At 37.1% G+C, this 24,476-nt stretch overlaps 1 protein-coding gene across 6 annotated transcripts in view; it reads left to right on the top strand.

Moving 5' to 3' along the window:
- The window catches only part of LOC122989583 (inactive N-acetylated-alpha-linked acidic dipeptidase-like protein 2), a 583,517-nt gene that overhangs the window by 334,949 nt on the left and 224,092 nt on the right, over positions 1-24,476 (top strand). The window lies entirely within an intron of this gene.

The following is a 24,476-nucleotide window of genomic DNA, read 5'->3' as shown; positions in this document are numbered from 1 at the left end:
TAGATACGGTTCATACACATTGCATGTTTACTTACATTGTATGTCAGGAGATGCAGGGCAAGTATCACTTAATTTCTGAAGCTCATTTGTAATGCAAAGGCAAGATGTTTGGCATTTAAATCAGTATTCCCACATACAGCATGTTCTTCTACATTACCATGGAAATTGGTTCGGGCTAATTCTGCTTTAACCTGACTCTTCTCTTGAGGTTGCACGCTGTATAGCATGCTGCTAAGGGTTGCCGTATTCACACACTGTCAAGTGGGAGTAATTGCAAGTGGCATGACCTGTGTGTCTATGTGTATGTGTCTGTACTGTGTGCCTATGTGGAAGCTGTGTGTAACGCTGGTGTGTTGGGGCTTTCACTTCACTTCCTAGTGAGAGGAAGGAATTCTAGGCCACAAACTCTTTATTAACATTTCTGTAGTCTGAATAATGCACACTGCTGGCATCTGATGACTGACTGACTTCATACCTCATTATCTTTTCTCACATAGAGGGAAGAGAGACCTCTGGCAAGTTGCTTCTCACTCTCTATACTGCATGCACTCATATACTGTAAGACTGACTCATTTTCTTACAATTAGAAAATGTCGACTTAACAGTATCTTTATCTAAGAACAAATAAAGGTTTGCAATTCTCTGCTAGTGTTGCTTGTACACACCTTTGTCATTTATTAAAATAAAATGAAGAATAATAGTGTCCTACACTTGGAAATTTCTCTCTACGTGGATGAATGTGTATTTGTTTTTCTTTTTAAAATTTCAGCCAGCCCTCAAGATAAGTGGTGCCTCTGCCAATAATGAGGCTGTAGCAAATTAAATGGGACAATTTGTATCCCATTTAAACCTAAGTATGACAAAAGCAGCCCTGTAAAATGTATTGCACAGATGAATTTATACATCAAAAGAACAAAAATGAACACTCGCACACCTCACAGGGTAACCACGAGAGTTCTTTTTAGTAAGGAAAAAGCATGCAAGCATCAAAATATAATTAGTATTACTTCCATATTTGGAAATGTCAATCCCTCTCTGTAAGGAGATTTGTAACACTTGATACTGTCTGCGGCAAGAATCATCAGATTTGTACCAATTAGTGCCATTCTTTCATAAGATTAGTGAAAAATAACTCAAATCAATTCAACCAAGAAATACTGCATCACACAGTGTATAAGTTGTTAAATGGAATTAATGAATATACAATTCTGGTTTTCTGATTATCGGATCAAACTGCTTCGACTTCATGTTCCAGAGGACATGAAGCAGTGCTCCACAGCAGTATCTAAACAGCACTCTGAAGTCATGTAAAGGACTATGAGGCTGGGGTCGAGGAAAAGAAAACGCCCATGAAAGGAAATGGATATTGCAGCACATAGAAAGCAAAGCACTGTTGCATTGGATAAATGAGGACATAAAGATGGGAGGTGGGAGCAGAGAGGCTGGAGCCAACACATCTGAAGTATGAGGAAGAGCAAAAATAACTTCAGTGGTCGACCAATCTTTTGGTTTTCTTCCACATACAGTCTATTTTTTATTGTACAGAATAGTTTTTGTTTCTTGTTTTAGAAAATGTATTTTTGGAATTAAAATTAGTTGTTGAATGTAGCCTAATTTGAAACTAGAACAGTGTATTAGAAGAGTGGTTCATAGCATGGAGTTGCAAATGGATTGCTGGATAAAGATCTTCAAGACCATGATAGAAAATCACCCATTTTTGTGATTGCTTTCCATAGTTTTTTTTTCTTTCTTTTTTTAGTAAACATGAAATAATTTTCAACCTTTGGTCTCCTGTAATGCATCAACCAGAGGAAGGGGGGAAATGTTTGGTTTATGTCTCTGCACAGCCTTTGAATAGTGGGTGAGTCACAAAGAGTAGCCTTGTCTTTGTTAAAACTTTTACCACTTCATCAACTTTGACCACAAAATACATGATCACATCATTTGTGATCATGCATACCACAACGTCAGTGATAGATTTACTTAGAAACATGCTGCTCTGTAGCATCCTCTTACCTGGCCTAAACACCACGGGAGTCAGTCACTCCAGGGTAAATGTCCTTTTCCAAAACAATCTAGTCGTCCGTGATTATGTGTTACACTGAAAAAATGGTTGCAGACTGTGTTTTCTAACATATTCAATTGACTCCGTTTCCTTTAACATCAACTGGGCTGGTAGCAGGAAGTTTTGCAAAATAAAGCAAATTAGAAAGTGTTGTTTGTGACTTTTAGCCCTGCCTGAATCTACTGTGAACTTGAAATGTACATTTCTCCAAACTAAAGCTCCTCATCTAGTTGTGCTTGATGATGGCCTCAATGCTCTTCATCCCATCATGTCTGTACTGCTGTCCTCATCTTTCTCTGATTTTGGCAAACACTTACAGCAAGTACACCAGGGTGTTAAGAGTGTCATTAAGCTTTCATTAAAACACAATCATCATTAGAGAAGGATTAGTTATTCCCTGGATCCACCACTTCAGCAGCTCAGGAATATCAAAACACAATCAAAGCCTATTAAAACAACAATGTTTCCGGCCCATTGAGAAGCACCAGTTGGCTTCCACCAATCTTTTTTTTTTTTTCTGAGTTAGACACAATCTATTTTGCCTGTAGATATGCCTGGTACTGTCAACAGCGTGACAAAAACATGTTGGCAATAAGCTTGTTAGCATGTAAAAACTGTCAGGATAAATGAAGGCCAACATTAATCAAGGAGCTTCGGTGACACCCACACACACACACACACACACACACACACACACACACACACACACTCATATATGTATATATATTAACAAGCTTTCTGCAGGTGCACCTATGGAAAAACTTTTTTCAGATGTTTACTTCCTCTAGATTGTCAAGTATAATAATAATGATAATAATAACTATTTATATAGCACCTTTATAAAAGAAGACAAAGCAAAAACAGGATACTCAGAAGTCAATATAACAACAGAAAGCTGTAGTAAGGGAAACAAAAGCAAGACAAAATTAAGGTGAAGTTAAAATAAGAAGACAAAAGAAAGTATACAGTATAGATGGCAGATGACAGGTGAAGACAGTAAAAGAGATAAAAGACAGTAAAAAAAAACATTAAAAATATAAATAAATACAAATAAAAAGAATAAAGGCAATAAAAAGACGTCATCACATAAAAGCAAGTCCAGTAGGTTGTCATCCTAATGATGTGGACAGTGTAGGTCTGAGTGTGGTCTCATCATCCCTCTGCTGCTAATGTGAGTAGATTCGCTGCTTGGCAGGTATCAGTGACAGTCAGTCGTAGCTAATCATCTAAAATTTGGCAACTAGTTATATGTACTTTGTTTTTTTTATCTTGTTTGTAATAGTTAATAGTTAGCTCTGTAAATGGCTGTGTAAAGCATACCAGGTAGATAGTTTACTATGGGGAATATCAGAGGAAAAAATCACATTTCTGTAAATTTCAATTATGGGTGTTTGATAAATTGCTTGTGTTGTGTCTCTTCGCGGCAGACCTTTGTTGCACAAAAAAAACAAAACATGCTTTTGACCATGTGATTACATTAGAATTAGAAACTGGTCCTCATTCAGAACCAGGACATCCCTGCTTGACAGTGAGTGTCTATACGTGGTACTGACTGACGGCTTTTCAATACTTCTTAGTACTGAAGCATACCTTAAAGGTACTGAATTGTAATTCCAGCCCTATACTAACCATTAATGATTATGTCTGGTGGTGTGGGGCTGATTGTCACAGAATGGTCATATTCCTGAGCAGTAATTGCTTCATTCTGTGCTATGTGCTTCATTAAAAAGTTCCTGTCCTTTATTCCTTACAGAGGAGAAACACTAAGGTAGGATCAGACAAGAATTAATGTAGTCTCATCATTAAACTTTGAAAGATAGAGGTGTTTGAAGGTTGTGTGGATGGGCAGAGATCAGTGCAAGCAATTATACAAATTTAATTTGTCACAGTCTTCACCAACACTTGAGTATGAAAACGGATTTGTTGAATTAATGATTTCAAATATTAAATTTGCAAGACTTAATTTGACATTGAATGCAGTGGTTTGAAAATACCAAAATAGATTTCGTGTTAATGGTAAAGATGAATTTATAACTACTGGTCTATACCATTTGGCAGGAAAAGAAAACTCTCAACATTGTCCTTTTTACCAGTGTTGGCCAAACTCAAACGCCCATCTGTTCTTCCTTTCCTAATGACTGCTGTCTGACTGATGAATGCTTTATTCCAACTTTTATAGTTGAGGGAAAGAATAACTTGTGGCTTTGGCTTCCACCTCAAATCTATGATGAAATATATTTTACTGAGTGCTAATGAGTGAAGTTTTTTTTCCCCTTCTCCATGTGCCCCTCACAATCTGTCACCCTATGCAACTACCTACTGTTGGCTAGACCATGGACAGCCATTGGGTTTGCCAAGATATAAGACTGTTCTCAATGTATGACCAGAGATTTTTTTTTCATACAGTCAGGTCCCAAAACATCTTCATTAAAATGGTATTGAGAATGCTAAACCTACATAGCTAAATGTGGACTTTGAATTGGTGTAGTGTACCTGAGCTGTGACTGATGACGTTTCACGAGAACACAAGTACAGACAAGAACGTAGATTGAGAAAGCCCTGCTAACTACACTCATGCAAGGTATCTTTATTGTGAACTCACTTAAAGTATGATTTTGAACTGAAGGGATCCTAGACCAGGAGTGAATATTTTGGCGACCATACTGGTGTCTTTGAGTCCCTTTGAATCCTGTAGTGATATAATGAAGCACTTTCTGTACACAATTGGATTTAGACAAAGGCCTTATACAGCATTTTGCACTAACTAGACCGAGCTGTCAAAGGCAAGAAAACAAAACAAGAATAATGCTGTCCTAATAATTCAAAGACAAAACTGATTAAATTCCGGTTGTGTTTTTTAGAACAGGTCAAAGTGAGTTTCTCTTTCTCTCTCTAGATTTCTCACAATCTCTCTCTGTCTATCTATCCCTGTCTCACTTTCTCCGTCTCTGTCTGCTGGTGTGAGCTTAGCAAAGTGTCTTATAGTGTGGTGTCACATGTTCACAGGGATGAGAGGAGAGGATCCTCCTGCAGTGCTTATTAGCTGTAATGCATTCCACTCCTTTGCTTTGATCACGGTGGGAGACCATGAGATGCTTCCTGCCATCTAATTTGTCTCGTGTCTAAAATTTTCTGTCTCTATCATCTGTCTCTCTTAGTCTCTTTCTCAGGCATAAGCACATGTACATTCACACTGACACATACACAATGGACTTGAGGACTGACTGAGCCAAGTCTTGGGGCTATTTGTTGGATCCTATGTCTGTCTGATATGGTATAATATGTTTTTTTTATGGCATATTATGTTATGCTCTATATTTTATGTTATTTATGTCTACAGACATGGCTTTTGAGTGGTAGCACAGGTCACCTTCAATTTTAATTACAGGTTCCAGCATAAAACTATTACATTGCTAATTGCTCACAGACCATGCAGATAATTGCTGAACAAGAATAAGACATGAACTCATTTTTATCATTTACATGCCTTTTATATCCTGGGAGTGAGATGATGGCAGTCATGTGACAGTCAGAGATTGTACACAAGAGGATATTATAGCCTATGGTAGGTGATGTTACACCGTCAGGAGCAACACAAGATGATACTAGACAGAGACCTGCAGAAAAATGCTGAAGCAGCTGATTCTGATAACTACTGGAATTTAGAAATTGCTGTGCTGAAATAAGCCAACGAAAATAATAAAATCCACAAAACCTCTCAGTAAATTGGCAAGCCATGGTGATGATGATGATATGGTGATAACAGGATATAAATTTTGCATTAAATGTTTTAGATACTTCTTTAATTTTAGTTGATTTCAGTATCATATTTAAACTCCAAATTCATTCAGATGAAGACATAATAATTTCAGGTCAAATTACAACAGGTCTGGACCACTCAACTGCATTGAAAAAGAAAATGAGTGAATATCACAAATTCTCTTAAATCACTTTTGTGTGCCACTTAAGAACAAATCTATTTGTACGCGTGGCTCTTGCATGAGGCCCAATCACTCCGCTATGGTGTGAGGTGTAAGTGTGTGTAGTCAACATGGGAATTCTATGGTGTGATTTACAGAATATATTATGCTATGGTCGGTGATGTACAGTGCTGGTCTGTGTATCATAGTAAGGTATAATTCTGTCACCTAGAAATTACGTTGCCACCTGAACTACACTTTTTTATCAAAGCTGATCTGCAGTCGAAAAATGCTCATACAGAATATATCTGCAAAACACTGACAATATAAACTCCACTCATAGCAACTAAAGCATGAGTTACATTTTTTAAGGTTACGTTTAGGCACTCGGTTAAAAACTTTCTATACCCATTCAGGTGTTTTAAGTTATTCTGATTTATTGGACTTTGCTTAGGTGGAAGTTGGGGAGAGCCATGCTAGGAGTTACATGAAGTCACCAAACTCAGCACCAGTGAGATTGATGAAGGTGTAATTTTTCCCACCTTAACAGGTTCAGCAAGAGAGTGAGGGAGATGTCAATCCAGCAGCTGTCTGTACACACCCACACAGTCTGAGGAAGAGAATAAGGCAAATTAAGTGAAAACACCTAACTTTTTAAGGTCAGGGAAAGATTATGGTCTTGGTCTTTAACCGAAAACTACAACCTCTCCCCAATCTTAAACAAATCTAATTAACACACAGGACTCAGGATGCAAACCCCAGTATGAAAATCCTGCACTTTGCATTCCCACCATTTACCTCTACATGACTTCTGTGCTAACTTCACTCAGAAAAAATGCTGCCAATGCACATGATCCAATTAAGTTTCCCTCAAAACATATTTGGTTCAACAAATTAGAATAAACATAATTTCCAACAGACATGATTTTGTATGTTTAGCGGGGGCATGACATGGTGTAGTGTGTTGTAATATATAATAATATAGTATGTTTTGTGTGATTGAAATGAATTATGTTATACAGTAGAAGTCAATGGGAACAAAGGAGCCATGGGACTTGTTTCTAGTGAAAACAAAAATCGTGTAGTTTATTCTCCTTAACACCCGAGACAGACACTAACAGTTGCATTAATATTGCATCAAAGCAACTTGCATCACTTTTGCAAGCAACTCTTAAAGGGCACTCACCCGTATAATACAATATAACCATACCATGGTGAATTATACCCATATTGTAACACAATATAACAACACTGTGGTGAATTATGTCCGCGTCTAGATGTCATGTCCACCACAATACCATTAAATAAATATGCAAGTTAAAGTCAAATTCAAACTTTATTTTATGTCAGACTCACAAGAGGGTCCATAGCATATAAAAAGAAAAAAAAAAACATGACATGCAAGATAAAACCGCAACAATTCATCATTCAATTTAAAATATGTGTCAGTTAAACAATATTTTAATTGTATTTAAAGAATACTTTGTTTTCATCTGATGGATTGTTTATTTGATTAGGTAATACAATATGACAATGTGATCATGCACAAAAAATGTGAGGTAGTATAACCCTGCTTGTAAAAAAAAAAAAAAAAACAACACAAAAAAAACTCCACTTTTTCCCTTCCAAATTGTTTTTGCAACCCACAGTGTATTGTGGAATGAACAGGAATAAATGCCAGTGTGGGGAAGGCGGTTTATAAAAGTTGCAACTGGATGCTGGCTTTAAGAAACACGTTTTAGGCTGAGGTACATGTTATATTACATTACCATCTCAAGAGACTTCTGCTGCCACAGCTACAGCATATAAACCTCTTGGGTAAACCTCGCTGTCCCAGTAGTTTATTTCTTAAAACAGGTTTCAGTTGTGGCACACTCTTACTCAGCGATGCCTTTAAGCATCGCATCACTGTTGTCAATGTGACTTCTTCCAGCAGAACGTGTCTTTAAACAATGAACTAGAATTCATAGTACATTTCTTAACCAAGGGCCAATATGTATACCGTTTCCTCCCTTTGGCACATCTCATTTTTTCATGAATTCCAACTGAGAAGTGCATGTAGTCAGCCATTTGTCCGACACTTTACATCATAATATCAGTAGAAACACATGAAGAAGCCAAAGATTACTGAACGTCTACACCACAAATGAATAGTTCTAGTGTTTCTTGCCAACAAGGTGGCATTGAGATTACTGCATAATATTACATTATACTTTTTGGCAGTCAATAATGATACTTTTGTTAGTACCACACTACTATCCAGCATAACTCAGTATCACATTGAATAAAACAAGAAATATTCAGCCACTGTGGTGAGATAATTCCGCTTTCTTCCCACTTTCTCTGTGTAGTTTCCCTTTTTTCCTTTTGTGTAAAAAATTTATAGAAATGAGTGCAGGCATTTTAAAAAAGTCATAGTTCTGATAGCAAAATCTTCTCATCTTTGTTGTAAGAAAACTTTTTGTCAGAGCTGATGGTGTGTAGTGTAGAATTCTATTTGTTGGCAAGCTTCAACACAGTAAATAAATGATTACTTAAAAATGGAAACTGCTCCTGTGTGTAGGAATAATGAATGCAAATTCACTCATGCAAAAGTAGAGTAAATGCCAATAATACAGTTTATTTGTAAGCAGGACTAAAACATTTACCTGTAAAATTTTCAAATGTCTTGAAACCAACTACCCTTCAGTAGTTGATATAGTTGTAATGCTGCTTTAATTCCTTTTACACACCCACACACACGTTCATGCCTCAATAACAGTTTATGTTGACTCTTTGCATATGAAAAACGTCCCTGAATAAGGTTTATCTTTGCAAAAATCTGAAACTGGGAAATTGATTTGAATAATTTCCACAGACATGCACAAATGTCAGAAGAGACCAAATAATTTAATCATTTGGCAAGCTGCTTTTTCTGTTGTTACTTATTCAAAAGAAGTAAGTCTTTGGCCTTTCAATTTATGAAAACTACTTTAACACTCTGCACTTAGCACTCAGTATTTAAGACTTTCAAATCATCAAATTTCAAATCAAATCATTAACACGACTGATGTTATGGCCAAGAAAAAATAAGAGAAACAAATATAATGATACAAAAAAACATTTAGTGTGTGTGGTTGGGAAGACTAAAACTATTGTAGCCAAGTATCCTTAGGAAGCATGACCATATTGAGCTATTCTACACTTTTACTATTTATGTGTAATGGCAGGAAGTAGTGTGTCCTATATGGAATGTTAAGTGTGTAGGTTTGAGGGATGGATGGGCATGTTGGCACATAGCATGTCTGTCTTTCATGCAGAGTTTTCAGTACTTTATCTTTTTACTTTTTTTTCAGACCCCCAACCCAACTACAAGCATAGTCTGCAAGTTTGAGCTAAATGGCTCCTATAGCCAGGTGTGATTTGCATGCTGCCACATAGAGGAGCAAAATCAACAGCTAGCCAGGGAGTGGATCGAGATCCCACTTGGACTAGCACAATGGAGTATGTTGCATTTTTGATATTCACGCAGATAGGACCTTCTTCAGGACAATATTCCTTTGTTTATGTCCTTGCTCCCGTCCCTGACATATCTGACCAATGAGCAGAGTGAACGTTCTCACGTGGCTTGTAGTGATGCATTTTGGTTTGTTTGGATTTTTCTTTGAGTAACAAGAAATTGAACCAAGGTGAAAACGCAGCAAGCAAACAGACTATAGGTTTGAAAACACCCTTAACCCCCATTTAACATACCTAACGTAACTTACTTAATCCTCTTCGTCATGTTTAACTTTCCCCCAAATTAAGCTCATCTTGACTAACTCGTCCATCACAGTTATGCGTCAGTTAATTTTTGGTCTTCCAAGTTTTTTTCTTTTGCCTGGATGAGTCCAATCTGGTGCAACCTTTGGGATGTGATCTGCCCCCATTTGAAGCACGTGGCTCAGCCATCACAGTCACCTTTGTCTTATTTTAGTGATGATGTTTTTGTGTTTGGTTTTTCTATATAATTCCAAGGTTGATACCACTTGATACCACAGGTCCTTTTCATATCAGCTTATATTAGGATGGTTCTGACGCTGCTGTTATATAGTTGTACCTTTGTTTTTTCGGTGTAATGCTTGGATTTCCATATGTTGCGGAATTGGGAAAATACACCTTGAGCTTTTCCCAGTCTTGCTATTGTTTTCCCTCTGTGTCCCGTTTTCCTTGCTACAGCTAAATAAATAATTTAAAGTCTCCACAAACTGAGGTGGGTCACCATTTATATAACTGGTATGCTGTATTATTGTACATCACCTAAGTTTTGCTAGTGTTGATACCGTAACCATAGTTTATTTGCCATAACCATGATCTTTCCCTAGTTGCCTTGAGCACATATTATAGAAAGTAAGAATTTTTAAAACATTTGCACTGTTGTCATTGTATGTAATCCAGGGTTTTGCAGAATCACCTAATGTTTACTTGTCTAACGATAGGGTTGAACAGTCGACATCCCTATAAATTTGTACTGTTAGCCAAGTTTTGTTAGCTACATTAAGCAATAACTGTAAAGAATATAACATTATTGCACATGTCCAATCTGCACCTGGTTGTCCCTTTTGGTTTGGTATCTTTATCCAAAAAACATTATAGCTCCTGTCAGACTCTCAAGCCCAGATTCAGAGATGGCTCACAAACAATGATGAAATATGAGCTGAGGTTGAACAAAATATGAAGAGAGGCGTGGTGGCCTTTTATTTATTTTTTATTTTTTTCCCTTCCCACATTAGAGTAAAGGCTTTCAGTTAAGGGGCCCAGCTCTCACTTTTATCGAAGTGTCCCTGGGTAAGACTCTGAGCCCCAAATTGCCAGACTATTAGAACCTGCACCTTGCATGGTAGTTGGCTGCCATTGTTGTGTGTGTGTGTGTGTGTGTGTGAGAATGGGTGAATGAAAGGCAAATTGTAAAGTGCTTCAGATAAAATTGGTGCTGTGGCCCTTTAACAATACATCACCCAGTATATTGCCAATGATACACAGACATCAGTTGGGAAATCAAGCGGTTTCTCTCAGTTCCTCAAACACTTATTTCTTGACAGTTTTTCATCTAAATGGTTTGATGATTTTCTGCCTGCCTTGCACATCATGGAGTCAGCTGCTGCTCTCGCCTCTGTGAATATGTCAAGATGTCAGAGGCTTGAACTGGTCTGCACACACACAAAAAAACACCAGCCCTATAGAGCCAGTCTGTCAGTCTAGGTATCTGTTAATATCAGTGTCCAGTAATGGAAAGAGTGATTTACTGAATAAGGCCACTGCCCTGGTATTGATTTGTTGAGTTCTTGCTTTACTGAACATTCACAAAACAGAGAGAAGTGAGGAAGTGCTTGAGAAGGTTAAAGACAAAGAAAAAAATACAGTAAAAGAGGAGAATGTGAGGAAGACAGAGTGTGAGGGAAGAGAAGTGCAACATGAAAGCTCCACTGCAGCCATCAGGCATTTCTATCACCTACTGGAAGAGTCAAAATGTGTGATTTCTACATTGCACTGACAGTTGGCTTCACTTTGCATTCGCTTTTCTATTTCGATGTGTTTTTATTGGTTTGAATGAAAGGAAAGGGGTTGTGAGAAACTGTACTAATGCTCTGGAGCCTAAACATTTAAACCATTAAAAGAATTTAGGAACTCTATATAAGAAGATGATAAATTAAATGTGTAATGGCTAAAGTTTTATGATTGATTTCTTACCTTCTACTTGTGCACTCTTTTTCATTCAAACTTGGTGTTTATAGGTAACAGTAAATGTAACAGTTTTTTTTTTCTTTTTTCTTTGCCAAAGTTACATTATTTGGTAATTCAGTTGTGTAAGACTGCCTTCCCAATAAAAATGACAGAATCAGTCATTTCTGCAAGTGGCCCAAAATGATATATGTATACGTTCAAGTGACAGCGCCCTTTAGCAGCCTTAGTAATTATGACAGTGGAACAAAGGAGGAAATCAGATGACTTTACTAGTGACAAAGTACACGTACTTCAGGCAGATGTGAGTAGGAGTTGTTCTAAAAACTTTGTTGGTATTACATTTATGACATTTTGCCATATGAGATGTCTGCTGAACAAAAACCTATTTTATATAATAGAAAGACCAAAGTCGCATTATCTTTTCCACAACATTTATGTACTGTATTATGCTTCAACCCAGCCAAGCAGTGTTTTAACAGTGACTTAATGGACTCATTACCATGTGGCGATAATGTAACTTTGACACCAAGGCCAGCAGATTAAAGAGGAATGCCACACTAAATTAGTTTTTGCACTGTACAAATAATCACATAGATCCTTGTTGGTGTATTATTTTAAAACCAGTGATTTTCTGAACAATACACATACATACAAGCTGGTTTTGAACAGAAAAAACCTCCTCCCAAATGTGTTAGAGAAAGTGTAACACTGGCTGTGTCACTCTTTTCATCAGGATAGCTAATACTAAAATATTTCATATGTGAGTTGAATTGAAAATATCCATAATAACCTTAGGTCAGCAGTAACCTAGCTATTGGTAATGTTGGCAAGCCTTCATAAGCAGTCATAACAGTATATTAACTTACCACTATAAACAGCAGGGCTATGACTATGTACCAGCACTTCCCAAAGACACACTGTGAGAGCCTCTTAGAGCAGCTAGCTCAGCTATAACACAGATATTCACACAGTAACTCTCTCAAAGAGACATAATATGCTTCTAGTGACTGCCAAAACATGGCTGGCCTCTTTTTAGTGGACACAGAGACCGACACTAGTCGCTCATAACTGGTGAGCTTTGGGGTGATGAACATTGCTATCCATGCTATATGTGGTCACACACTACATAGCCATGCCTCATATACCTGCTTGTCTTCCACACACACCTCCTGCTCCTCTGTTGCATTCTTAAAATATGAGGGGAGGAAGAGAAGAGTCACAACAAAACAAAATGAACTGAAAGAGATGCTCAAACAGTAAAGGGAATCAATATGAAAACATAGCTAAGTAAGTAAAGTTTATTTATATAGCACCTTTCACAGATACCATTCACAAAGTGCTTTCACAGGCACGCACACAAAAAACAATAAATTAATTAATTAATCAAAGATAAACAAATAAAACACACAGGAGAAAAAAAACAGGCATAAAACACAAGTTAAAACATAAAATACCACATGCTACCTAAATGCCTGTCTGAACAGATGGGTTTTTAACTGCTTTTTAAAAGATTCCACAGAGTCCAGAGACCTCAGACGTTCAGGGACACTATTACAAAGCTTAGGTGCTGCTGACTGGAATGCACAGTTTTAAAACGTGTCTGGGGGACACTTAGAAGACCCTGGTTAGAGGACCTAAGAGCTCGGCCATTGTATGGGGGTTCAGAAGGTCCACAATATAATGTGGCGCCTGGCCATGCAGGGCTCTATAAATGAGCATAGATGTGTGACCATCTATTGGATCATGTTAAAAGCCTAGCAGCAGCATTTTGGACAGATTGTAAGCGTTCCAAGGAAGATTTATTAAGGCAGGTAAAAAGATAATTACAGTAGTCTAGACGTGAAGAGATAAAAGCATGTAGAAGCATTTCCAATTCAGCCCTTGACACAACAGACCTGAGTTTGGCTGTTTCTTACGTGAAAGAAACACGATCAAGTCAGCATCCTAATATAAGCATCAAAAGTCATGGATTGGTCAAAATGTAATGGTGTTCTTTAAAATATCGTTTGGCTGTAAATATGTTGTGGTTAAACATCCAAAACAGGTGATACAGGGCAGGGTCAGCAATAGAAAAAGGAGGAGAAATCCATCATAACAGACATGGACATCACTAATTAGCTCATATTTGATTATTTTTAGTAAAAGAAAATCACATCCAAACATATTTGCAGTTACCAGCCACTTTACACTATTAAAGATGGCTCACATAATATTAACATCACACAATCAGAATCTGCCAGTAAACAGAGAGCACAAGTAAACTCCCTGTTACTACTCTTCTTAATGACTTCAAGCCATAAATTAGAATTAATTACAAGTAAGAAGCTTGTCAAGACAGGATTTGTGTGGAGTGGGAGAAGATGAGGGTGAAAAACAAAAGTCCAACATCAAAGACAATCACTCTCAAGTATCTTTTAATGAAGGGTTTAGACACTGCTCTGGAGTATCTGGTAATGAAGTGCTGTGAATCTCAATGCAAAGTGCTACTATGGAGGGTCCTCTTCATCCTTTATATTTTATTTGTAACTCAACATTGATGCAGTCAGAAAAATACTCTACTTGTATCTCAGCAACCATACATCTTTGTGTAATATGTGGTGCTAGAGAGCTGGCAAGCTAATGGCATAACATACTTGCAAGCTCGCAACATGCTAGCACTGGTCATAGCTCTCTGGCCCTGTTCATACCTGGCATTACCATTCGTCTCCACATGCGTCTTGAGTGACCACTTGTGATTGGATCTCACTTCTCCGCTCTTTATGCAAATAAACACGCACATCATTTCCATTCACAAAGACCAAATTCATTGTTGTTTTTATCCAGTGGGAGGACCAGGGGTCCTTGCACCCTCCATCCAAAGCTGTGTTCAGCTTGTTTGATAACAGGATAAACAAATATACAATGTATTGTGTGCCCCATCACGAAAATCAAAAGCCCGTCCTATTGATTTGCTCTAGCACTGGGTCTGAACATATACATCAAATATAGAGTTATATGCAGCTGCATCTCCCCATTGAGAGACTCTGCACATTCACGCATGAGGCACAGCAGTATAACTTCATTGATTATTTAAATCTCCCAACATGCCAACAGGATCTACTATTAATTCATGGTCTGTGTTCTTCTACATGTTCAATAGGTCAGCTATTACACACACAGTTCAGGTTCATACTAAAGCAGCTGTCCTCTGGATAAATCCTGAGTTCATTATGTCGAGCAGCACAAAACAAAAACTGTAGTTATCAAGAGGAAATTATCCAGCAATGTTTAGCCTCTGAAATATTTTTTAAACAAGTGAAAAACAAGTTATTTTGTTTTTTTTTTCATTTCTATTCTATTACTACTTCTATTTCTATTACACTCTTTTAATTCACATGAAAGATAGAAAACAAAATAATGCATTTCTTTATCCTGTTATCAAAAGAGTTGAACACAGGAGGCAGCAATTCAATTTCTGTGCCTAGTCTGCTGGAAAATAGAGGACATCAGTTGAGTAGGAGGTCCTTCAGTGTGGCCCAGGATGCATTGCGTTTACACTGCTAAATGAATGTGGCCACATGCGACCCAGATCACCTCTGAATGTTGTAGGAGTATTAATACTTCAGTAATGAATTACCTCGTTATTGGGGGCACCACCTCCCTTTTTGGTTAGAATTTGTTAGTGCTAGGAGGGAGCACTAACCCTTGTTCAATTTAATCAATGAATCAGTCTCATAATCGTAAGTTCTTGTCCCAAACAGTGACTTCTGTTTACTGTGGCTCAAAGAAACAACCAAACACCTTTAGGATAAATGAAGACATTAATTAATAGCTAAACATCTTGAGGATACATGATAAAGCATAAGATTATATATAGAAAATAATAAATAAAAAGAAAGGCTTCACTTCTGGTTTGCAGTATTGCTCTCAGAGAGCAGGTAAAGGTTCAGTTTCAAGCCTTCTTCTTCTTCTTCTTCTTCTTCTTCTTCTCTTTCTCCTTCTCCTTCTCCTCCTCTTCCTCCTCCTCCTCCTTCTTCTTCTTCTCCTTCTTCTAGAGTTTAAGTTGAAGATTCAGACTTTAGTTGGTTTATAGTAACTTAAGTTGAGTGTCGACTAAAGTTTACTTTGACTACGCTCAAATCTTCAGCGGTGTCTACTTCAAAATAAAATACTGTACATGTTTACTTCAAAATTAAATTACTATACATAGAAATACAAGACTTAATGTTACTAATAAAACAAAAACAAATTAACTTGTTGCAATAAAAGATTAAATATGGATATATTTGGTTGAAAAACAAATAAAAGAGACGTCTTAAGAATTTTCTTGAGTTCTTGGAGGCCAGCTCAAAGAGGAATCTCTTTGAGGCTGTTTTTATAAGTTAGGATAAAACAGGAGGAGTTTAGATGTGTTCTAAAGGGTTTCGCGCCGAATTATTGATGAATATTCAATCTCTTTGTTCTAGGGGCTTTAGCTGTGGCTTTCTGATTAGTAACAGTCCTGTCAGCTTGTATCATATTTGTAAAACCATTTAAGAAACAGTTAAGCAGTTTACATGATTCATGATAAGTCAGTTCTTCTAATAACAAACATTAACCTTCATATTAACACTTCATGATGTTTATGCATACAACCTTCATTAGTTCAACTTTCTCAAACTATTTACACACCTTAAGCCATTTACTGAAATAAAGTTTAATACTATAGTCAAAGGAAATAAAGTTAGACAATAATATATCATAATATAAAAACATTCATTGTGACTATTGTTTAACAATAAAAGAAAACTTTGAACTCAAACCCTTCAAACATTATATCTTTATATTCTATTACTTCAGAAACTTCATTCTTTCAACACACCTACTCGTCTAATTTAACTATTAAAATATGATTGACTATGAGGTTAATAGATCACAAGTTAAACACTTAAAATATAAATACATGTTTATCAAACATTCATTAACTCTTCACAAAAGGGAATTTAACTCTTGTTAATAGAGGAGCAGTATTGTTACCTGTAGCATAAAAGGTTAATAAGTCTTATATCTCTTTAGTGGATATTCATATACCTATGAAAGTTATACCGTCTTCTTGTATTTACATGACAAATAACATGATATAAGTTACATAATGATTAGACATTTAATTTACATGAATTTCAGGTTTGCAGGGAGGCTTCACAAAGTCCTCAGGAATGTGGATTAGTTTATGGCTTTGTTGATAAGAGTCTGTGCTCCATCTAAGTTGGGAGTTGTTTTCTCCGGTCCAAGTGGCCTTTAGGGTCAGTTTGTGCTTTTAGTTCATGTCATAATTCAACTTATCAAAATGGTTTCTTAGGAGGTCTTTCTGAGTCTGTTGAACATCACTGATCAACCCACGCTCAAAGGGTTACAAAGGTCAGTTCTGTAGGCTGAAGTCTGCTCTTACAAACTTAGGGATCCAGGGAGTCTGTCTCTTATTTTCCTTAAGAATCAAAGATTAGTTAACACAATTAAAGAACAAGCGGTTGTCCTCCTACAATGTGGTCTGAGTGATCAGATTTTCAATACATCTTTGGTGCATTCACACCTGTCCTAAGTGTCCTGAGCTGTCCACTTGTGATTGGATCGCCCAAGATGCATATTAATGACAGGTGTAAACAGGGCCTCTGAGGTTCTTTCTATTTTCTCTGTACTGGGGTGTTTACTGCCCCCTGGCATTTTGTTCTCAGGATTGTAAATCAATAAACTGAGTATAGTTATTAAAGACGAAAAACAAAGATCCTTGATCTAGCTAGCTTGCTATCTGTCCATTAGCAATCTTCTTTGCTCAGCAGCTAATGGTTCATGCAGGTTGAAGAGACACATTTGTACCATCAACTCCTGTCTCAAAACTGTCTGCAAACCAGTCCTCTGTTGTGGAGCAGTATATTTTACCAGAGGAAGTAAAAGTGGATGGTGCACCTCAGTAATGTCCTCTCTTTTGGACTCTCCAGCTCTGTTCTCTAAAAGGTCAGCACTGTCATGATGGTTTGCTAATGGTCAACAGCTTAAATTCAAGTGTCAAATTTTGCCAAAGATGTTGAAGTTGATGAAAAAGATCTGTGTGGCACTACTTTACTCTCACAAGCAAATCCACAGATTGCTGCGATTCCACTGAAATGAACTAATTTCGCTGCAATTTTTTGCATTTATAAATGTGTGGCCTTTATGTTGTGTCTAGGTCATCATTACGGCACCAGTTGCTCGTCAGTTTGTTGTTAGGATGATTATTATTATACAAACATGGAAAGTAATGGTAAGATAATTTGGTGAAGTTATTAAGCATTCTTGTAACTAACCAGTATGATGCACCACTTGAGAGGGAACACAGTAATAACCAATATGTAAGTAATTAAATTCAGTAGTTATTAGTTATGTTGAATATTATTATAATTTATTAAGAAAGTCTGTTTTCTCAAGTAACATTTAATTGTTTGCTATATAGTTCTTCATCCTGTGTTATTCAGGATTTAGCAGATTATCAATAACAGTATCAGTTAGTTGTCAGTTTTGTTTCTATGCTTGTTCCTTTGTAAATTCTCTGAATTTTGTGTGCCATTTTCCTTTCTAGCTTTGCTGTCACACCACTCCTCCACACTTTTTTTAGCTCTTCCTTCTACTCTCCTACTTTCTCTCCTCCCACTGTTCTTGTTCTTACCCTAGCTCTGCATCTTTATTGCCCTCTAACCTCCCATGTCGTCAGCTCTCCTTTGTCCTTTTCTTGCACTCTGCTCATCTTTTCTCAACTTTTTCGTCATTTCATCTACTCTTCACTTCTTGCCTTATCCCATCGCCTCTCCTACAACTTCTCCATCGTCCCCTATTTCAGGCCTTTTTTTCCCCGATCTTTTCCAACTATCTCCTGACCTTCCCTTTTCATCTTTACTTTTTGCCTTATTTCCCCTCCTCACTTTTACTCGCCCCTAGCCTCTTCCTCTCCCCCTTGTCTTGTCTCTCATGTCATTCATGGATTATTTATCGTCTTCTGGTGCTGTAACGCCACTGTGACAGCCTCTAGACCAGCCACAGAAAGCTATCAACTGGAAGTTTGGTTCAAAGAAACCACAAGGGATTTTTCAAGGGTTGCTGAACTTGTCCTCACAGCTAAGGTTAGAGTATAGATAATTCACAAACTTCGACAAAGTATGGATCAGCTACAAGAGAAGCAGAAAAGTAACAATATGCTTAAGTTAATGGGGTATGCAAGATGCAACTAACTGAGGAAATGAGATATTAGAGACAAAGGATGCATGCCATTGTAATGAGTTATGAGTTTGTCTGTATGGTTGCTTGTAGTTCCTGTTCTTTATTTTATTTACTTATTTTTTGCTAAGATGTGTTAGTTTAACTATAACAAAGTGCAAGAAAATGCAACAGAACACTTCATTTTCCAAGTCAGCAATTTCCTTATTCCTCAATTCTGCCACTGACATATTAGAGAGATTAAGAGACTTCCTGAAAACATGGGACACTGTCCATATTTAATACCTAATAGTTGAAATGTGAAATTATACTATAGTTTATATGTGATAGGTCATCTTTAAGCATTTGTGCTACCAACTGAGTTCAAAAATAATTTATGGTAGGGTTATTTGTTGAACATGTAAAATTCTAGAGGTTAATAATGACTAAATCGGTGTCTTTGTTTGCATGTTATTTAAAAATACAGGACTGAATGAAACAATATATACAAAAGGACATTTTGCTGAAATGCAGCATTTATTTGATTTAGTCCCAGATCTATTTTGTCCTGTGCTGTCCAATGTGATAAGTTCAGTCAATCACAGGAAGATATGTGGCACAACATACAGTAACAAAAATATGCTAGTGAACTTGTAACTGATGCCCCTGGATGATGTCCATAAAAACTACACTCAGATACTGGTATTTAAAACAAAATGACGGTACATACTCTTATACATAGATGCTTACATGTCCACAAAGATGCACAGCTGCGGGCGGCGGTGCACATAAAGCCTACAGGCGACAACAGCAAGTAGTTTAACTATTTATATGATAAAAAGTGGAACAGCAGTTAGTTTGCCACAGCCTCGGTCTCTATGGCGATATTGTAGACTAGTTTTATCTCAGCGGACCACGGCTACAGTATCTTCTGACAGTGTGATGGATCTGAACTCTTCTCTCTTTTCTTCCATGTTTCTCCAAGACATATTCACACCTCAGTCATCATGTTATTTAGTGTTGCAAACCTTAATTGATATAAGAATTATTTTGATGCATTTCTTTTCTGTTTCTTGTCACCTTCCGCAACAAATGACCCATATTTTACCTTTTAAGATTTCTATTTTTTTTAACTTAAGAAATTCGGATGAGTCCGATATGTTTAGTATGTCAGGACTGCCTGTTGGCAACCCCAATGACTGTTTGACAAAGACAGATACTTGAAAAATCCATTTAGACATTCATCAATTCTACCCAGCAGATTGTATATGTGAGTGTATGCTTAATTGTGTGTGTGTGTGTGTGTGTGTGTGTGTGTGTGTGTGTGTGTGTGTGTGTGTGTGTGTGTGCGCACACACATGCAAGTTTTTGTTACCTCTTAGGGACCATTTCTGGTTTAAACACTGACCTTGTTGGGATAAGTAGTCCTCATGGGGACCAAAGCCCAGTCCTAATGTGGCAAAATGTCATTTCTGAGGTCCTGGTTAAGGGTAAGGTGTGAATTGAGGTTAGGTTAAGGTTAGGCTTAGACATAAATTGGTCAGGGTTAGGGTTAGGGTTTGGGTTAGGGTTTGGGTTAGGCTGTCACCAATGAATGGAGTCAATGCAATGTCCTAACAAGGATAGCTACACTTTCCCAAAGCTCAAGATGGCGTCTTCCAATTGCTTGTTTTGTCCAAACAAAACAAAACAAATGGTAATGTGATGGTAAACAAAAAGTTTACCATCACATAAGGCAAAGAAAAACAGCAAATAGTCACATTTGAGAAGCTAAGATCAGACAAAAATAATTTAAGTGATTAGTAGCTCATGAAAATTCTGATTAATTTTCTGTCAATCAATTAATTATTTCAGCTCTTGTTCAAACATCTAAATATTTTTTAAAAAGTGCAGTATATTGTATCTGTCAATTTGAAGCAGATTTTGCTGACATGCTGATTATTTAATTTTTGTCTATAATTTCAGTCAAATAATAGCCACACATATCCACAAATAGATACTTAACACTGCACCATTTTTTATGTGTCTGTGTCAGTCTATGAAAGTACAGTTTGTTTTCATTGATGGGTTTACTTGTATTTGTTTTGCAGTTTACTTTGGAATACCACTTACTAGATGTAGAATCAAAGATATCTCACTTTGACAGGACCGATGTGTTTGTTCATTTATGGGTCCCAGTCCTCATAAGTATGTCTCCTATCCATTTCCCATGCTGAACATGCCCCCTGAGCCAACACAGAAGCTACAAAAATGTGAGTCTCAAAGCCAACCTCACAATCTGGGCTTAACCTTCCGTAACAGATACTCACATTGATGATATGATTTAACAGGGAATATAACTAATGAGGCCTTTAATCACCTATCATGTCCTTTTACAAGGAGCACGCCAGAAAGATTTTGTCAATTTTCAGATTTAGTTTTCCTTCCTTCTAGCTCTCTTCTGTTTTCAGCAGTATGTACATGGGGGTCATATAACACAAATATAATGTTTGACTTTCCTCCAGCTTTCTGACATGATTTTCATCCCACTTGTTAAAATTTCTATTTCTGTTTCTGTTGGGTAATGTCATTCAAGTTTTGTTGAATTGTTTTGCCAGATTCTTCTGTTTTTGAAAATGAAAATTTCAAACAAGGTCTTAGGCAGAAAAATAAAGCATTTAAATTGATGGTTAAAGTCTACACACAGATACAAGGGGTGTGTCCAAATATAAATACATTATTTGGCAAAGCCTAATCTGTTCAGAGAGGGTTGTCACGACAAATAGTGGGTTTATTACGAATATTTATGTCATAAAAATATTTTAAAAATTATTTGTATTCCGAAAGAAAAAAACCCCAAAACATGTCAAATACCAGCGCGCAGGTCGGTTACATCAATATCTCAGTCTCTTTCCTCTGCTCGCTGTTACGTCTATCAGCAGGTCTCAATGAGGGGAGTCACATCCACCTGCTACATGACACACATTTCCTAATTTGGACAACACTTTGGAGTTGGGGGTGTTCCCCAGAGATAAAGCTGAGCTACTGACACATGCAAAATGCTCCCAAGAGACTCTCCATAACTTGTTGTTCCCCTTCTACTTTCCACAAAGTTAGGTTGTAAAAAATAGGCAATAAGTAAAAAGTGCAAAGCAATAATCACATTTGAAGTTCCTCCCTACATGTTACACGCTGTGCTGTCTCAGTGTTATGGGTGTATAAATAGGTAGAGGTATGTCTGCAATGAGGTGATGAGTAAAGCTTTAGCTCAGTAGTCAGCACAGTTGTCAATGACCAGGGAGACTCCAGTTTGAGACCTGGTGAGACCTCCCTTGTAAGGTCATTTATTCATGAACACTTTAATTTTCTAAAATTAAAATTGTAATAAAAACAACTTTTATTCAAATACAAATACAAATACTTTTGCAGCCTCAACAAATACAGATACAAATACTGGGCCCTCTGCACATCCTTGACATTAAATGTTATTATATGTGTGGATCTGTGTGTACATCTGCATACATCTAGTGAATTAGAAAGATACTTTGACCTTAACTTTAAGGATAAGTTCACATCTGTAGTTTGGTTTATTTGGTCTGGACAAGGGGAAAAATGATCCACCGGTAACTCATTCTTTTTGGGTGACTGTCATCCTGCATCATTGGCACTACATGGACACATGAGGGGAAATAAAACTCTGATGACTGACAGAAAGTTTATTTATCTTCTCTGGTGCCACAAAGAGCTTATGAAGAAGTAACTGGTTATGGGCATTAGTATAGACTGTGACTGGATCATATTCTGTAATGCTTGTGTACATATAGGGATTAAGGTAGAAGCAAGATAAAAAAAAAAGAGGCATCTTGTATTGTAATGTTATGGGGGATGTTTAGTGTTGTCATTAAGTTTCACCCTCATCATGAGGAACTGCCGAAGTACATACAGCAGGACACAATCTCAACACACACCTGACAGTGTACCATCAGCATATGGATTTAAAAATAACATGTATACAATCCTGTGTTTGTTCCATTTTACATTTTGCTCTTGTGTTTATGTGCTTTCACACATAAACTTTGTGAAAGCACAAATCTGCACCCAACTGCACCCAAATCACCATTTCATGTCTATTTCTATTTCTCATTGTCAGTTTTCAGGTAATATTTGTACCCACCCGTGACTCAGTTAGCACTCACTCCAGAGGATGGAGGAGTTAACAGTGAGATAAAGAATGAGGAAGATGGCTAGGACAGAGAAACCATGTATTATATTGTAACCATGTATGTATTCTGCTGCACAGGAACGTGGCATTGCAGTGTTGTGAACTGAACCTGCATGGACCTGAAGCGAGGATTAGGAAGAAATTTCTATTCTCATAATGAGGGCAAATCAAACAGTGCAGCCACCTCAGTTACCCTGAGCAATTTTTGAGCAATGAAAAAAAAGAGGCAGACAGCTAGGACAGAGAGACAATGAGAATGAAGATAGCAAGTACACACACACCTCTATCCTGAATAAATTAAACCTGTGAAGGACAAACAATATCTCTGGCAGTTAACTAACAACAGTGAGATAAGAGTGCAGTCAGGCTGATCTGGCTCTGCTCATAACAATTACTGAGAGATGAAATGAACAACACACAAACAACTTAAGCCTCATCACGTGCCAGACTCCAATGTTTTTGATGTTCTTTTTTATGTCATTACTGCTTTGATGAGAGGAATACTGTGGAAATAGAAGGGCAGTATACTGTTTGAGAGAAAGGATATAGTGCATTCGCATCACATCAGCATCATATTTGCATCATATGTAAATGTATCCATTTTTGACCTTGTGACTTCCTAGTGCATATACTTTGTGATCTTGATGTCTTGGTGCAGAACTTACATTGATTTTTGACATCTCATTCACAGTAAACAACAAAAAAAAGACAAAATATAAAGGATTGATCTTGGAGCTTGTGATGCCTTGATGTCTGCTTTTTTTTTAAGTGTGTAATTAACCCACTAAATGCTACATCTGTTAACAACAGCCTGCGTCATTAGGCCTTGTCGTATTGTAGCTAATATATCTTCTCAACTGAACAGCTTGCATGCCCAAACAATTATATTGTTACATAATTACATGGTTTTATGTATCTTCCATATATTTATCAGTTTATCAGGATTAATCAGTCGCTTTCTTGCTCATTGCTTTTGAGCAAATTTCAATCACAAAATATTAGAAAAAAGTTTCATATTCTAGCTTTAAATACAATACTGTTACAATAATAATTACAATAAATACATTTTTACATGGCTTTCAATACCTATGTTAAAGGTCAAAACTTGCACCTAAATTTTGGAATGAAGGTCTAGTACAGCGCAGTCATATTACTCAGACTTTACAGCACATACTGTACAGTAGGTCATTCAGAAAGAGAGTTTAGCTATATCCATTTCTTGGTGTCATTCAGACATTTCTACAAAAGAGACAGAATATTTTTTTCACAGGGTTTTCACTGGTATTGTGACAACCCTCTCTGGACAGACTCTTTGTACTCTACCTGCAGGAGCCTGGTGGGCGGAGTTGGGTCATCAGGAAGATTCAGCTTACTTGGACTGACAAGCTTCTATATAAGCTGGAGG

Source organism: Thunnus albacares, chromosome 9 (genome assembly GCF_914725855.1).
Source record: "Thunnus albacares chromosome 9, fThuAlb1.1, whole genome shotgun sequence".
Lineage (NCBI taxonomy): Eukaryota > Metazoa > Chordata > Actinopteri > Scombriformes > Scombridae > Thunnus > Thunnus albacares.
The sequence above is the reverse complement of the archived record's forward strand: the minus strand, read 5'-3'. Positions and strand labels throughout refer to the sequence as shown.